The sequence below is a fragment of the Chamaea fasciata genome, unplaced genomic scaffold (assembly GCF_029207755.1).
Source record: "Chamaea fasciata isolate MVZ Bird 193981 ecotype frontalis unplaced genomic scaffold, bChaFas1.0.hap1 SCAF_11, whole genome shotgun sequence".
In the NCBI taxonomy this organism is placed as follows: domain Eukaryota; kingdom Metazoa; phylum Chordata; class Aves; order Passeriformes; family Sylviidae; genus Chamaea; species Chamaea fasciata.
Genome location: NW_027094096.1, coordinates 19,193,831 through 19,207,138, shown reverse-complemented (window position 1 = coordinate 19,207,138; position 13,308 = coordinate 19,193,831). Strand labels below are relative to the sequence as shown.

The 13,308-nt window shown below is 51.5% G+C and overlaps 1 protein-coding gene across 4 annotated transcripts in view; it reads left to right on the top strand.

Annotated features, from left to right (window-relative positions):
- LOC136295159 (uncharacterized) overlaps window positions 1-13,308 on the top strand; it is a 271,346-nt gene that overhangs the window by 245,809 nt on the left and 12,229 nt on the right. The window contains exon 3 of one of the 4 annotated variants that reach the window (XR_010722596.1): window positions 12,331-12,496. The exons of the other annotated variants lie outside the window; for them this stretch is intronic. The gene's annotated coding sequence lies outside the window, so the exon portion shown is untranslated. The remainder of the gene's footprint in view (window positions 1-12,330; window positions 12,497-13,308) is intronic. 4 annotated transcript variants of the gene reach the window in all.

Here is a 13,308-nt window from a genome sequence, read left to right as displayed (position 1 = left end):
CAAAATGAAAAACAAACAAAAAGCACCCCAAAATCAAAATCCTAAAAGACTTTACATTAAAAAATCGCCCCGGTTCTCGGAGTAACGTGGAACAGTTCCCGTGATATTTTAAAGAAGAGTTAATTTGTAAACAGAAAAATCAATATGATATTTGGGTGGCTTTGAATTAATTGAAAACAGTCAACACAGAGGACCATTAATCACAAACGCTGGTACTTCTTTCGCTTTTTCCCCGTTAAGGATGAAGTTTCTGCGCCTCTTTCAAGTGTATTTATGCTTCTGGTTTTACAAGAAAAAGTGAGGATGCAACAAGACCAGTCGCGTTGTCCTCTCTATACTTTTAACGCTAGCATATTGTTTGATTACTAATTCGAGTTAATATGATCTTTATGGCAACATAACAGTGGATAATTGGCCCTTTTTCTGAACAACAATGTAAATCACAATCGCTTTATTATTTAATAACGTCAAACGCTTCGTTGGATTGGCCCCGACAGAGAAGACCTTTTCTTTCTAGCCAGTGTTGTTGAGAAAGAACAATGCAGATCTAATTGTGGAGATTTCAGAAGTTGGCTCCTGTAAATGAACAGCTTAGATATGGAAGTTCCAGCAGATGTCTGCACTTTTCCCTGTGACAAACCTTGTAACCCCCCTTCCTCCCCCTCTGCCCCGTCCTCCCCCCTCCCCGACTTATTGAAGATTTTTTGTTCTCACATCCTAGCAACAACCTAAATCTTCCAGTGGCGAATACACCCCTTTCCCCTGGTTGCTACCCAGCCCTCAGATGGCCGCCTTAAGCGTACACACCAAATTAGCGCTTGGCCCAAGGCGCGCTCGCCCCTCGCTCGCCCCGGGCCCCCCCATCAGCTGCGGCCCGGGGGTGTGGGCCCGGCGGGGCGGCCGGGGGGCTTGGGGCACTCGGCGCTGCGCTTCGCCACCTTCTCGCCAGCCCTGCGAACGTACCGGGGGTTTGTTTTGCCGCACTTTAGAGGCGACTGCAAGTTTTCCTCGCCGTTATAAGGCAGGAGACGTGTCAGGGGTTGCCACTGCCGGGGGGTGCGGGCCGGGCCCCCGGGCGGTGCCCCCCGCCAAGTGCCACTCTCTGTCCTGGGGTGCTCCTGCCTCGGCCCCCTTTGTCCGGCCCCACTGCCCCAAACCCTACCGCTCCACCCTGAGAGCAGCACCGAGCCCTTCCCGGTTGCGGGGCCGGGGCTCCAAGGCAGAAGTTGAGCGATTTCTGGCGGGGGCGCATCCGCTCTCCCGGCCCGATCCCGCCACTGCGCGCTGCCCCGCGGAGCGCCCCGCGGCTTTTCCCCTTGCGCTAGAGGCGCCCTGCCTGGAATGGGCCGGTCGGGACCGCGGGTCCCGCTCCCCTCCACCCCTCCGAGGACAATTCCTTGGACAGGAGTTGATCTGGCAAACTTTTGCGGTGGGCGCTGGCAGCGCTGCTGGGCCCCCGCCCCGTCCCAGCTCCCCCCAGCCCCAACAATGCGCGCTTTGCTGCGCCAGAAAACCCCGTGGGGGCGTAGGGAGAGCGAGGGGACACGGCAGGGCCATGGGTGCCAGCCCACCGCGCGGCCCATCGCTGCCAGGAGTGTCAGGTGAGGCAGGTAGACCGAATTCGGGATATTGTCCCTTACTTTTGTGCGGGGTTTTTAATTAGTTGATTTTTGACAAACCAGCTGAATCTTCTTGTGCCGCCAACGCAGCGAAACCCCTTTCTGCTCCCTCCCCGTGTGCTGCCCCAGCTGCCCGCGGCAGGAGCCGCCAGGTCACAGCCGTGCGGGTCCCCGGTGCTGCCTCGGGGTTGCCCGGGGCTCCGGCATCCCGCCCGCTCAGCCGGGCCCTCCGCGGAGCACCGCAGCCTCACACCTGCGACGGGGGGGTTTTGTTCATTTGCAAGAACCCACTGGAGGGAAGTACTGAAAACACAAACCTGATCACTAAAATTACCCCCAAAAAAATTCCAAGTTGAGCGACTCGCCCTGTCTGGATCCGTGGGAAGCGGTTGATGAATCCCTGTTGACCTTTGAGCTTTTTCTCCTCGAATGGGTAGAAAAATCTTGATTTTCTTTCCCCCCCCCTCTAGCTTTCCCGGCTTGTTTGTCTTACAACTTCACTTTTCCCCGCTGACATCACCTGGCGCGGGGACCCCCGAGCCCACCGAACGCTGCCCGTGGGAGTGCGGGAGCAGAGGGGGCGCAGGGGGTCGCGGGGGTCGCCAGGGCTCTCCCTACCGGCAGCCGCGGCCCCGCGGCGTGCCAGGGGTTAACTGTGCCCGCTCCGGGGCTCTGCGCGGCCAGGGATGAAACGGCGCGACTTCCTCCAAATGCCTTCAAGAGAAGAGCGAGTCCCACAGCCCCGGGACCCAGCGGGCCGGGCCGGGCCGGGCCGGGCCGGGCTGGGGGCGGCCCGGGCGGCCGCCACTCCCTCGCAATGAGCTCATTTCCATGTCTGCGCCTCCCGCAACTGTGAGAAAATCCGCCGGGACATCCCGCGTGCCGATGCTGCCTGGGCTGCCCCGGTCGTCTTGGCGACAGAGCCTGGGGGGAACTACAGAAATAAAATAAACCGAAACTTTTCCCGAACCCGGCACATGGCAGGGAGAGCGGGATAACCCCATGTCCACGCGTGTCCTCCGTGGGGCCGGGGCGCCTGAACACCCGCCCGGAGCCGTGCGAGGGGTGGGGGCAGGGAGGGGCTGGTGCAAAAGTGCCCGGGGACAGTCCGGGAGGGGGAAGGGAGAGCTGAACAGCCCCACACTTATCAATAACAAGATGTATAAATATCAAAGTGAAGGAGCCCGAGTAAGTCTTTCTAGAAGCGCGGAGGAAGCTTAAGCAGCTTTCTTTAATGGTGATTTGTAGCTCTGTAAGGGGCACGGATAGCAAATACCCTGCAGGTGCATGTTGTAACACTGCCATCCGGACTTTAATGTAGATTACTCTCCAACTCGTTTGATCGGTCCTTTGAAACCCTTTACAATTGCCTGTGACGAACCGCCAGTCTCAGGTTTTTTTTTCTTTGAATAATGCCTTAAGGGTAAGTCCTCGGGGCTTTTAAAGATCTCCAGCACATTGGAAAAAAAAAAAAAAAAACGCTAGGTTTTTACTTTAGAGCATGGGTCCATGTCTCTCAACTTGGGGCTGTTAACAGGCATCTTTTAAATCATTAATCATCTAATGACCATCAACTTTGGAAGGGAGATGCGGGGATCTTCTAAAGACCTCCAAACATTTCAGTGGCATTTGGGAACACACTGGTTAAAATTTAGGAGGCACACAGCCCATCTCTCCTGCTGAAGCCCTGGTGCTGGTGGGTGTCCGGTGTTTATGGCCTCTCAGCTGGGTAAATCTGTGCTGAAGGCCTTTTCCCTGGACATCAAGAACCTCCCGGGGTGGGTTTGGAGAGCAAAATCCGACGGGTGATGCAGGGGAGAAGCCCTCCCTGCTCCCCCCCACCTGAACGTCCCGCATCCCGGCCCTGCCCGGGCACCCTCGCCCCTGCTGTGTTGGTGCCTTCTAGCAAAGAGTGAGCGGCTTTTGAGGGGGTAGAAGGAAAAAAAAAAAAAAGGGAAAAAAAAAAGACTCGAAGGCACAATAAATCCCTCAGATGTTTCCACTCTCACAGCAAATAACGTTTAACCTTTCATATTTATTCGTTATTATTAATTCAAAAAAATAATTACTGAACTTTTGGCCCTTCAACTTCCACAAGCGGCGCTTTGTTTCTTTAAAATAAACTTGGGAGAAGCGATCCCTCCGTATCAAACTAGGGATTTGAATTAAAGGCCCATTTGGGACACTTGAGGCTACAAAGGGTTACACATAAATAAATGCCACATTTGCCTATTGCAAAAGTTTTCTCTGTCCTTTCTCAGTCACAACAGGGGAGGAAAAAGCCGTCGTTTATTATCTAGTGCTGGGCAGGAGCAGCCCCTCCAGAATGTGCTCTTAGATTTGGCCGGCAGAAGAGGGACTCTTCCCCCCCCCCCCCCTCAACAGCAGCTCCTTTTGTTCTCCAGATCTCTTTCCCAATTTCAAGCTTCACTTGCAGATCCTAAGTTTGTTTGTTAATGACGCTATTACCATCTGGCTCGTCCTACTTTCCAAAAGATATAAATCTCTCCAGTTTCATTGCCTACATTATCATCTAAGTGCCACCATAGCTGGAAGAAAAATATGCTTTCAAGGCTGCAAATTCTCTCGCACGGAGCAAGTTCCCCGGGCGCGGGGCTGCCGCCCGCCCCGCCGGGCTGCGGCCGCTTGGGAGGGGATGAGGCCAAATGGATTTCACCTTGCAGCGATGCTGCGAGAGCGAGAGACGGCAGCATTTAAGTTTTCCACCAGAAACTTAAGTGAATCTCCCCCCCACCTCGCCCCCCGCCCCCCCATTCCTCTCGGCCCCTTTTGTGGCTGTTTAATGCATCTGGCTACTTTGAACCGTTATCTTCCGCGGGGAGAAGGACGCCCGCCCGCCCGCCCGGCGGGGCCAGGGCACGGTGGGTCCTGCTCTCCTGGCAGGCTCCTGTTCGCCCTCACCCAGCGTGAACCCCCGTCCCCGCCACATAAGTACATATTCCATACATGTGAATAAACCTTTCCCACAGGCGCTGTACAGTAAAGGGAAGAAAAGTTTGGGCTCCTCTCAGTGCGGAGCGGCTGCGGATTTGTGTGCGTTTAAGCATAAAGGGACGGGGGGAGGGCGAGAAGGGATGGGGGAGGGAGTTGGGTCGGTTTGTGTATGGGCTCCACAATGACTCTATTTATTCGCTGCAACCAGCCTGGGCAGATTGAATAGGCGAGAGAGAGACACTCAGCCTTCCCAACGCGTGGGCTTTGTGGGATCCAGAACCCACTAGCAGATTTCGACTGCTAATTTCCCATTCTCAGGGGTCTCCTGCGAGGAGACCACGGCCGTGCCCATCAACTACGGCTCCCCCAAACACTGTCCGCGTTTCTAGTCCTTAACCTCTCCGCCTGCAAGTTGAGCGTCAGGAGAAGTTTAATCATTTATTGTTTCTTTGCTGGATCTCCGGCGATGTTCATGCGGATTAAAAAAAAAAAAAAAAGCCAAATATATTATTTGATTATATGTATATGCACACACACACACACTATTGTCAAGCGAGGGAAAAGATACTCCTTTAATATGGGAAAGAAACCCAGGGATTTTTTTTTCCTGAGTGATCTGATTGTTATAAATAATTATGGATGAAAAGAAAACTCACTTATTATGCACTTCTAATACTGTGACTGCACAAGAGAGCAAGGGGGCCAAACCAGTGATTAATTAATATCGCACTGGCGTAGCTATTTTCTTGCAAAAGGCCTTTCCCCCCTCGCTGCTGCTGAGTTATCATTCCAGCTCGAGTCATGTGTAGCCAGGAAGGGATCTTGTTTATAAATTTATATGACGACCTTTTCTTTGTGTGTGCTCTAAAGTTGATATGGACAAATTGCAGAGGTATACAATTTAAGTAGATGCACTTTTAATCACCGATCATTAAAATGGTTATGTTAAATATACTCAATTACATGCATGACTTCACCCTAACAGTACTTTCTATTCTCCCAGCTGCTCACGTATTCCTTAACTATAGTCAGCAGAAGAAACTCGATTATGCTGAATCCATACATTTCTATGGATTTCATCAGCCTAATTAATGCTTCAGTGTGGTCCATGTGTCTGAATGGTCCCTTTGCTATTACTTGGGTAAGGAGGCAGTGCTGGAATGCAGAGGGTCTTTCTTTCAAAGATACCCATGGGGGTCACTCTAGGACTCTAATGGCAAAGGTAGCAAGTGTTAAATAGCAGAAACATGCAGAGAAAGGGAAGGCAGCGATGTAAAAGGGACATTGATACTGTAGGTATGCCCAACAGGTCAGTGATGATAATTAAAACGCTTAAAGAAGAAAAGGTAAATGGAAAGCTTCCACAATTCGCAGCATGCCTGGTTAAAAGCAAACGAATCAGCGCAAAGAAACGCACCTCGCTGATCCCGGCGGGGAAAAAAAAAAAAAAAAAAAAAAAAAAAAAAAAAAAAAAGTTGACAGCAGGTTTTTAGACTAAATAACTACTAAGGCAGCCTCTTCTGTGAGCACCGCGTTTGAATGTCCCGTCCCTTCTCTAATTTTCTCGTTGTCGAAATGCAACGTGTCAGGGAGAGGATGCCCGGCCGGGCAGAGCGGGCGCTCCCACGCTGCCGGTCCTGGCACCACCGGGGCTTCCTGCAGCCCTCCGTCACCGCAGATGCACGGGGAGCTGGGGGAAGGAGCGCTCCCCCTCCTCTCCACAGCTTTCTTCCGAAACGAAGAAGCGATTAAAATGAAGGGGATGTTGCAGCCTTAGGGGAAACAGCCAATGGCTGCTTTTATAACACATCTTCCCATCTTAGCATTTAGCGGGATATAAAAGGCACGCGTCCTGCTATTCCAGAGACGTTTTAATCGACGAGAAAAGCACCGGGATTTTTTTTTTTCCTTTTTATTTTGCTCCCACCTGTTGTAGTAGCAGACCATCTGATCACACCTTTCTCTGGCTGCTGGGAGACGAGAGAGAAAATCAGAACTCTTTCTTGTCACCCACTGCTCTGCCAAAAAAGTCGTGTTGGAGCCCTCATCTCTTCCCTGTTTCTCCACCAAACAGCTCAACTGTCCTAACTTCGAGTCAGTGCCTCGCTTCAGCCTTCATCCTTCAAGTGGAGAGAAAAAGCAGGGAAGATTTCAGATCTATAACCAAATTATAACCTAGGAACTTTATGCTTGTCATGCTAATTTAATGACTTTTATAGTAAGTGTAGACTTTCTGTCTTTTGAAATTAGCTCTTCAAAACGCTTTGTGTAATGACAGGCACTAGACATAAGAGACAAATGCACAAGCAATAGTGGGATAATAATCTGGCAAACACGGCACCATTTAATATTAAAATGGAGAACAAAGTGCGTTAAATTTCAGCATAGAGGTGCATCATTGTCTGATGCCATTGGTGCACACCTGGGCTCCAGAGTGACCCCAGAAGGGAGTGTCCTCCAGCAGCCGCCCTGCCTGGGTTCACCTGGAGAATGAGCAAACACCAGATGTGTAGTACAAAATAGTCCTTCACCTAATGCCGAGTCCCTTTGCGTTCTGGCGGTGTTCACTCGTGCCTGCAGGCTGTAAACACCCTGACTTCCACAGGCTGGTTCTGCTGGGCCTGGCGTCCCGCTCGGTTCCCAGCGGGGGCGTGTGGGAGGGTGAAGGCGCTGTGCTAGCACTGCGGTACTCGGAACATGCACATCCCCTCCCTCCTCAAGAGCAATTCTGTGCTCACACGCTATGAGTGGTCCAGAAATCTGTCCAAGAGATGGTCTTGATAACAAAGGGAGGAGTAAACTCAAAGCTATAGGTGTATTACAATCTGGGCGACTCACTCATTGCCTATAATTGTAAATAAGGTAAGTTCACACGACGATCGAGTAACGAGGGAACAAGAGCCCCATTTTAATCAGGTGGTTATCTCTCCTTGGTGGAGATCAGAGCTCCATTGCTCCCGGCCTTCTCATTGTGCCCCCCTGCTGGAAATGACAGCTCCTTCAGAAATAACCAACTTGGTCCCTGGATGGGATTTCAGCTCTTTTGCACTACACATGTACCAATTGTCATTTTACAGCTACAGCGAAACCCCTAAATTATATAAGTGTATAAACTCGGCCTCATTAAATCCCCCCTTTTGGATAGCCTCAAGGTTGGAGAGTATATTACTCTAAGCCAGAGAAGACTTAAATTATATCCAATCGGGGATTGAAGCGTAGTGGCATTTAGGCACACTTCTTGTCTCAGCTACAGAGGTTTCATTTTTCCCCTTCAGAGTCTTAGAATATTACAAATGCAAAGTTTCCTCATGTCAAATCAAACTATCTGAAATCCTGTTTCTTGGCTGAGCCTCCGGGGCCCTTTTTGGTGAGGACAAAACCACAAAGATATGATCAAGCACCGTAGCCTGACAAAAGCGGAGTTTATCGTTCATCTGAGAGAGCTTCCTAATTTGAAATGAAAGCCTTCCCCTTCCAGAAAGCATCTGAACATGCTGTGTGGGTTGTTTTCCTGCGCATGTGTGCGGGTAAAATCGGGGTGTGCAGCAGGGACAGGGGGCCGAGGGCAGCGTTTACCCCGCGGCTTGGAGCACGCCCTGCCCACGGGTTGGTGTTTCCACCCAAGCCGATATGAAAATAACCATTTCGGTGGGAACCCCGCGCCCACGGGGCATGGCCGGGCCGGGGGCTCTGGCGGGACCCTCCCTGTCCCTCGTGGCCCCGTGGGACACCCCAAACCGGCTGCGTTGAGTCCCCTTTTGGGCAGCGCTGCCAGCTCCGGGACAGGGGCACGGCCTCTGCGGGTATCGCCCCGCGCCAAGCCCCCCAAAGCCGGCTTTGTGGGGAGGGGCCCGCCTTCCCCCCTTCTCCAGCCCTCGCAAGAGGGTCAGTGGTTTAACCAGGCGTCACCAGGACTTCGTTTTATCCCCGGTCCACTGAAGCGTGTGGCTTTTAGTGACTGATGGCCGCTGTACGCGGCACAGTTGCTCTCACGGTGCGTGCTCCAGATGGGCACGTCCCGCAGGCTCGGGGCGGGGGGGCACGGCCGCTTTGGAAAGGCCACCGAGACACTGAGATTTGTTCTGGGTCAACCCTCCCCTAACGCCAAAGTTGGGAAACAACTTTCGCAGCGTGTGTCGGGAAGGGAGGGAGCGGCAGTGGAGCGGCAGCGGGTGCCGCGGTGCGGGGCGCCGGCACTTGGGGCTGCCGGGGCCGGGGGCCACCGTGGCTGGGACTGTCCCCCCACCCGCCCCGGAGCATCGCCCCCGTCCCTCTTCCTCCCCGAGCCCCGGACGCGCAGACAGCACGTTTCCAAACTTTGAAATGCCAAATCACGTTATTGCTGTGGCAGGAGGCTGCTTTCGTATCTGTGACAGCTGAGTTTTCCCCATCGATTATGTGACACTGCAGTTCATTTACACAGCTCAAAAGCTTAAAGACACTGGAGGAGCCCCCGGTTTAACCCGAAATCCTAACAGAAAGTGAATCAACTTTCTGGCCAGTGTTTAAACTGATAGATCAAAACTTAATTTGGAGAGACAGAAAGGGAGAGAAACGACAGCACGGATTTATCTTGCCCGGCGTCCTTCGCTGAAACTTTAGAAACTGCGGCGTGGAAAATCCAGGGCCGACATGCTAATGAGCAGGAGCGCGTTGGGTGTTCAGGGATGTTATAGATTTCAGAACGTAGATTTCAGAGCCTGATTTTTTTTTTTTTTTTTTTTTTTTTTTTTTTTTTTTTTTTTTTTTTGTGCGGGTGCGTGAAATAGGTGCGTAGCCCGAGGCTGCCGGGTGGCACCGGGCTCCGGGGCGTCCCTGCCCGCAGGGTCGGACAGAAGTTCCCGGCGGGGCAGGAGACTCCCGGGCTCGCTCATCCGGAGCACCCCGGCCCCGCCACCGGGCGGCAGGGAGGGCTTGGGGAAGACCGGGTGTTGGGAGGGTGACATTTTCCTCTCTCCCGTGGGGACGGAATCGTCCCCCTTGTGCTGCTGGGTTCTTCCCTGGCCTTCTTTTAGTGGGGGGTTTCCAGGAGCCAGGCCAGCGCCCGGTCCCTGCCGCTCCCTCCCCCGTCCTCGCCGAGGTTTCATTACTTGCTGTTAGTGCCTGGAAACAATAAAGGATATGGGACTGGGCTTTTATTGATTATTTGTCACCCTGTATTTGTCAGTTTCAATAACTTTTCCTGAAGTTTTACTTACGGGCACTTGAGCTTTCGGATTAGGCCAGCTCTGCGGATTGCAGTGAGGGGTAATTATCCGCTGGCCTGCTTCCCTGCAGCCGGAGAGAAAAGAGCATTAACGTATAGAATGGGCAGGATCCGGCCTGAGCCCCCCCTAAAGCGCTGCCCGGGCGAGAGGCGGGAGCAGCCAGGAGCGGCCGCGGCCCCGCCAGCTGCCCCCGGCCCCCCCGCCGCCCCCAGCCCCGGGGTGCAGCGAACCCGCGCTCTGCCCCGGGGGCCCGGGCCGGGGGGCTCCCCCTGGCCGCCGGAACCCCCCCCCCCCCCCCTTGCCTCGGTTTAGAGGCGAGAGATCAGCCCTCAAGAGACGGTCCCGCTCTGGGGAGGGGAGACCCACGGCGCTGGGGCCCGAACCGGGGCTCTCGGCTGCGGCCAAATCCCCGGGATTCAATTAAAAAGCTGGCTCGCGCCGCTGGCGGGGAGGCGAAGCCGGGGGATTTGTATTATGAAGATCGACTCTTCAAAACTGCCCGCCTGGCAGCCCGGCCGCGCTCCCGCCGGCCGAGGGGACCCGAAGGGACCCGGCTGCCCCGGCCGGAGCCCCCGGGAGCGGCAGCGGAGCCGCGCCGGGGGCTGCGGGGACCTGTGGAAAGCGGGCGGGGCAGCGGCCCCCGCCTCTCTCGCAGTGTTTTCTTCCTCGAGAGAAAAGACCTTGTCCTTGGCCATCTTCCTCCTCTTAATAAGTTTTTTACGTCTCCCGAGCGCTGCCCGCTGCTCCGAAGGCTCTCCAGCCGTACACGTTGTAAGCACGCTAAAGGCGAGCATCATCGCTCCGCGGGCTGGCAGGGTGCCTATCGTGGCGAGGATAACGTTTGATGTGCTGTATCTCATGCCACTGCGAGCTAAGAGACAAGCAAACACAGAGTGCCCAGTTACACGAGATTTAATTACAGCGGAATGCATTCTCCATGCAGATTAGGAGCAAAATCAATCGGGGGCTTATTTGCCACAATGAACCAATAAAAACCCAATTTATTAAAGCAATAATCTCAAGCCCCAAATGGTCTAAATATTATTGTTTCGATGTCATTGAGGGAATTCGGAGTGGAAGTGTTACACAGAGAAGATCAGGGAGACCTACTCCATGAATTCATTAGGAGTTCCTAACCCCGTTCCAGGAGCTCACTTTCTGGCTCGCAGATCTTGCAAGATGTGGGCCAAGTTCCCCAGTTTCAGGTCCAGGTGTCTGGGTCGCTGTAGTACCTACACGGCAAGATGCTCTGTGGACTAAAGCTGCCTGTGGTGAGGCAAACGTGAGGTAAACAGCTTCCTACCAGGTCTTAAGGATTTCCTGCTTCCCAGTGATTTATATGTGAAATTCCCGGAGGAGGGTAGGCCACACAAAGGTCCCCAAGCTATAGGCCGACATAAAAGCCTTGTGACAGTATTAGAAAAACACCATACAACGCGCCAAAAAATTCTCTGGTAGGGATGAGGGAGAAAGGGATTCCCTCAGGAGGGTGCTGAGCACCAGACTGGGGCACATGGGGGGACTGGGGGACCGTGGTGCCCTCTGTTCCCCTCTGCCACCTGAAATCAGTCCCACGCCACGCCGTGCCACCCCACAGTGTGCAGGGTGCTCCCCTGGGCACGCCGTGGGAGGCTGGAGGGGCTGCGGGAGGGGCGGCGCTGGGGAGTTGGGTCACCCTGGGAACTGCGGGGTCCACCAGAGCTGAAAGTCTGTGACTCAGGAGATGCTGAATTTGCTTTACAGCTTTCTGTAACTCCAGTCATCTCTGTCCCAAACCGGAGAGGACCTCATTTCCTGCTCAGTGCTGTGCCAACCACAAGGTCTTTTCATAAGGCTGCCAGGGGTGCCTGGCTGCGGGAAGGACAGTCAGTGTTTGTCACCAGGGAATGAGCTGGCATCACAGCTCTAATCTGAGTCAACAACCTGGCTAGCCCTGAGCATGACTTCATAAATCATGGTATCTAATTGAAAGGCACATGCTTATATATGCGGTGTTGTTCAAAAAGAAGGAAAAAACCCAGAATTTAACAAACACTTTTTTTCTTCCCACTAGCCTATTGATCAGTCACCTGATTGTTTCAATTTACAATTTTCGTGCAGAGAAAAAAAAAAGAGAAAGTATAAAAACATCTTGTATAGCCATAACAAAAACACAAACGAAAAAATTCATCTCCTCATGAGAGGCTTAGCCTTTTTCTAACACATCCTTAATAATAGGGAAACAATCTTTAAGTGTTTTTAATTTAAATTGTTTTCATGTTTAATTCACTGTTGCTGAATAATATTATTAAGTGTCTATGTATCTATTTAGCAGAGAGGCATATGATATTTCAAAGCAATTGAGCCAGTTTTGAAAGGAGGAAGAGTCCCGTACTGTGCCTGTATGCACCATTTTTTTTTTTTTTTTAATGTTAGTTAACACACGTACTCTGGATTGCCTTTTTCTCATCCTTCCAGCAGAAATGAAAAGTAAGTCTGGGACAAAAGATCAGTTATGTGCTTTTTTGCTTCCCACACCCAAACCTCCTGCTTTATTTTTGTATCCATAGGGTCTGTGTGATCTCCTCCCATGAGAGGCATCTCAGCAGCTCAGTCTCCTCTGCCATCTCAGCACTGCCACTGGAGAAGCCCAGGAGGAGCAGAGCAGTGGCTGAGCAGCAATTTGAATATCCATATTTAACTCTTCAAACAACAGAAGATACTTCAGAACCATGTGTGAGACAAAATGCCATTAAAGTTTCAATCATTAAAGCTCTGTTTAGCTGTACTCCAGAAATGAGCAGTTCATAACAAGCAGGGAATACTGATTGACAGTTTGCCATCAGGAGCCCTTAAGTAGGATTTTTCCAGCTATAATGCAGTGTACTCTTCAGTGCTCCCTTTTGCAAGATGCTATTTCAAGTAGAGGAGCATGAGGAAAATTTACATAAAAGCTTTGTATGTAATATGTGATTGCTCTGAAATTAAGAAGCACCAGTTTTCCCCTTATTGTTTCAGAAATGAAGAGTGCACTTTGTTTTCTTGTTTACTTCGGGTGCTTGATCCCTTGATGTGTTTCAAGTGTTTTCTGTCAGCATCACGAGACCTTGCTTACCTGCTAAATTTTAAGTGTAAAGTGATTAGTGTTCAAAGTGCCTGAAAAAACTAGCACTAATGATGTCTGACAACTTTTGGGGATTTTTTTTTTCTTTTTCCTCTTAAATAATATTTCATGGTACATTAAATAGGTTATGCAGTCTCTTCTGCAAGACCAAAACAATGTATTGCTGCATACTTAATGTTTCACCAAGCAGATAGTTTTAATAGGAAAAAAAACCTGAAGGCAGCATAGAATCCTGAGCCTTGTCTAAGCTTCTTCTCAATTCAGTAAGAAATGTTACTAATTTGGAGAAAGATACAGAAAGAAAAATAAATATTATTTCTCAATAAACCTCTTAGTGTGTCACTTGTGATCACCAGCAGATATTAGAAATGCTTCTCGTTAAACCCACTGAGCATTATTTCTTCACAAGTTGAAGTTCTTTTAG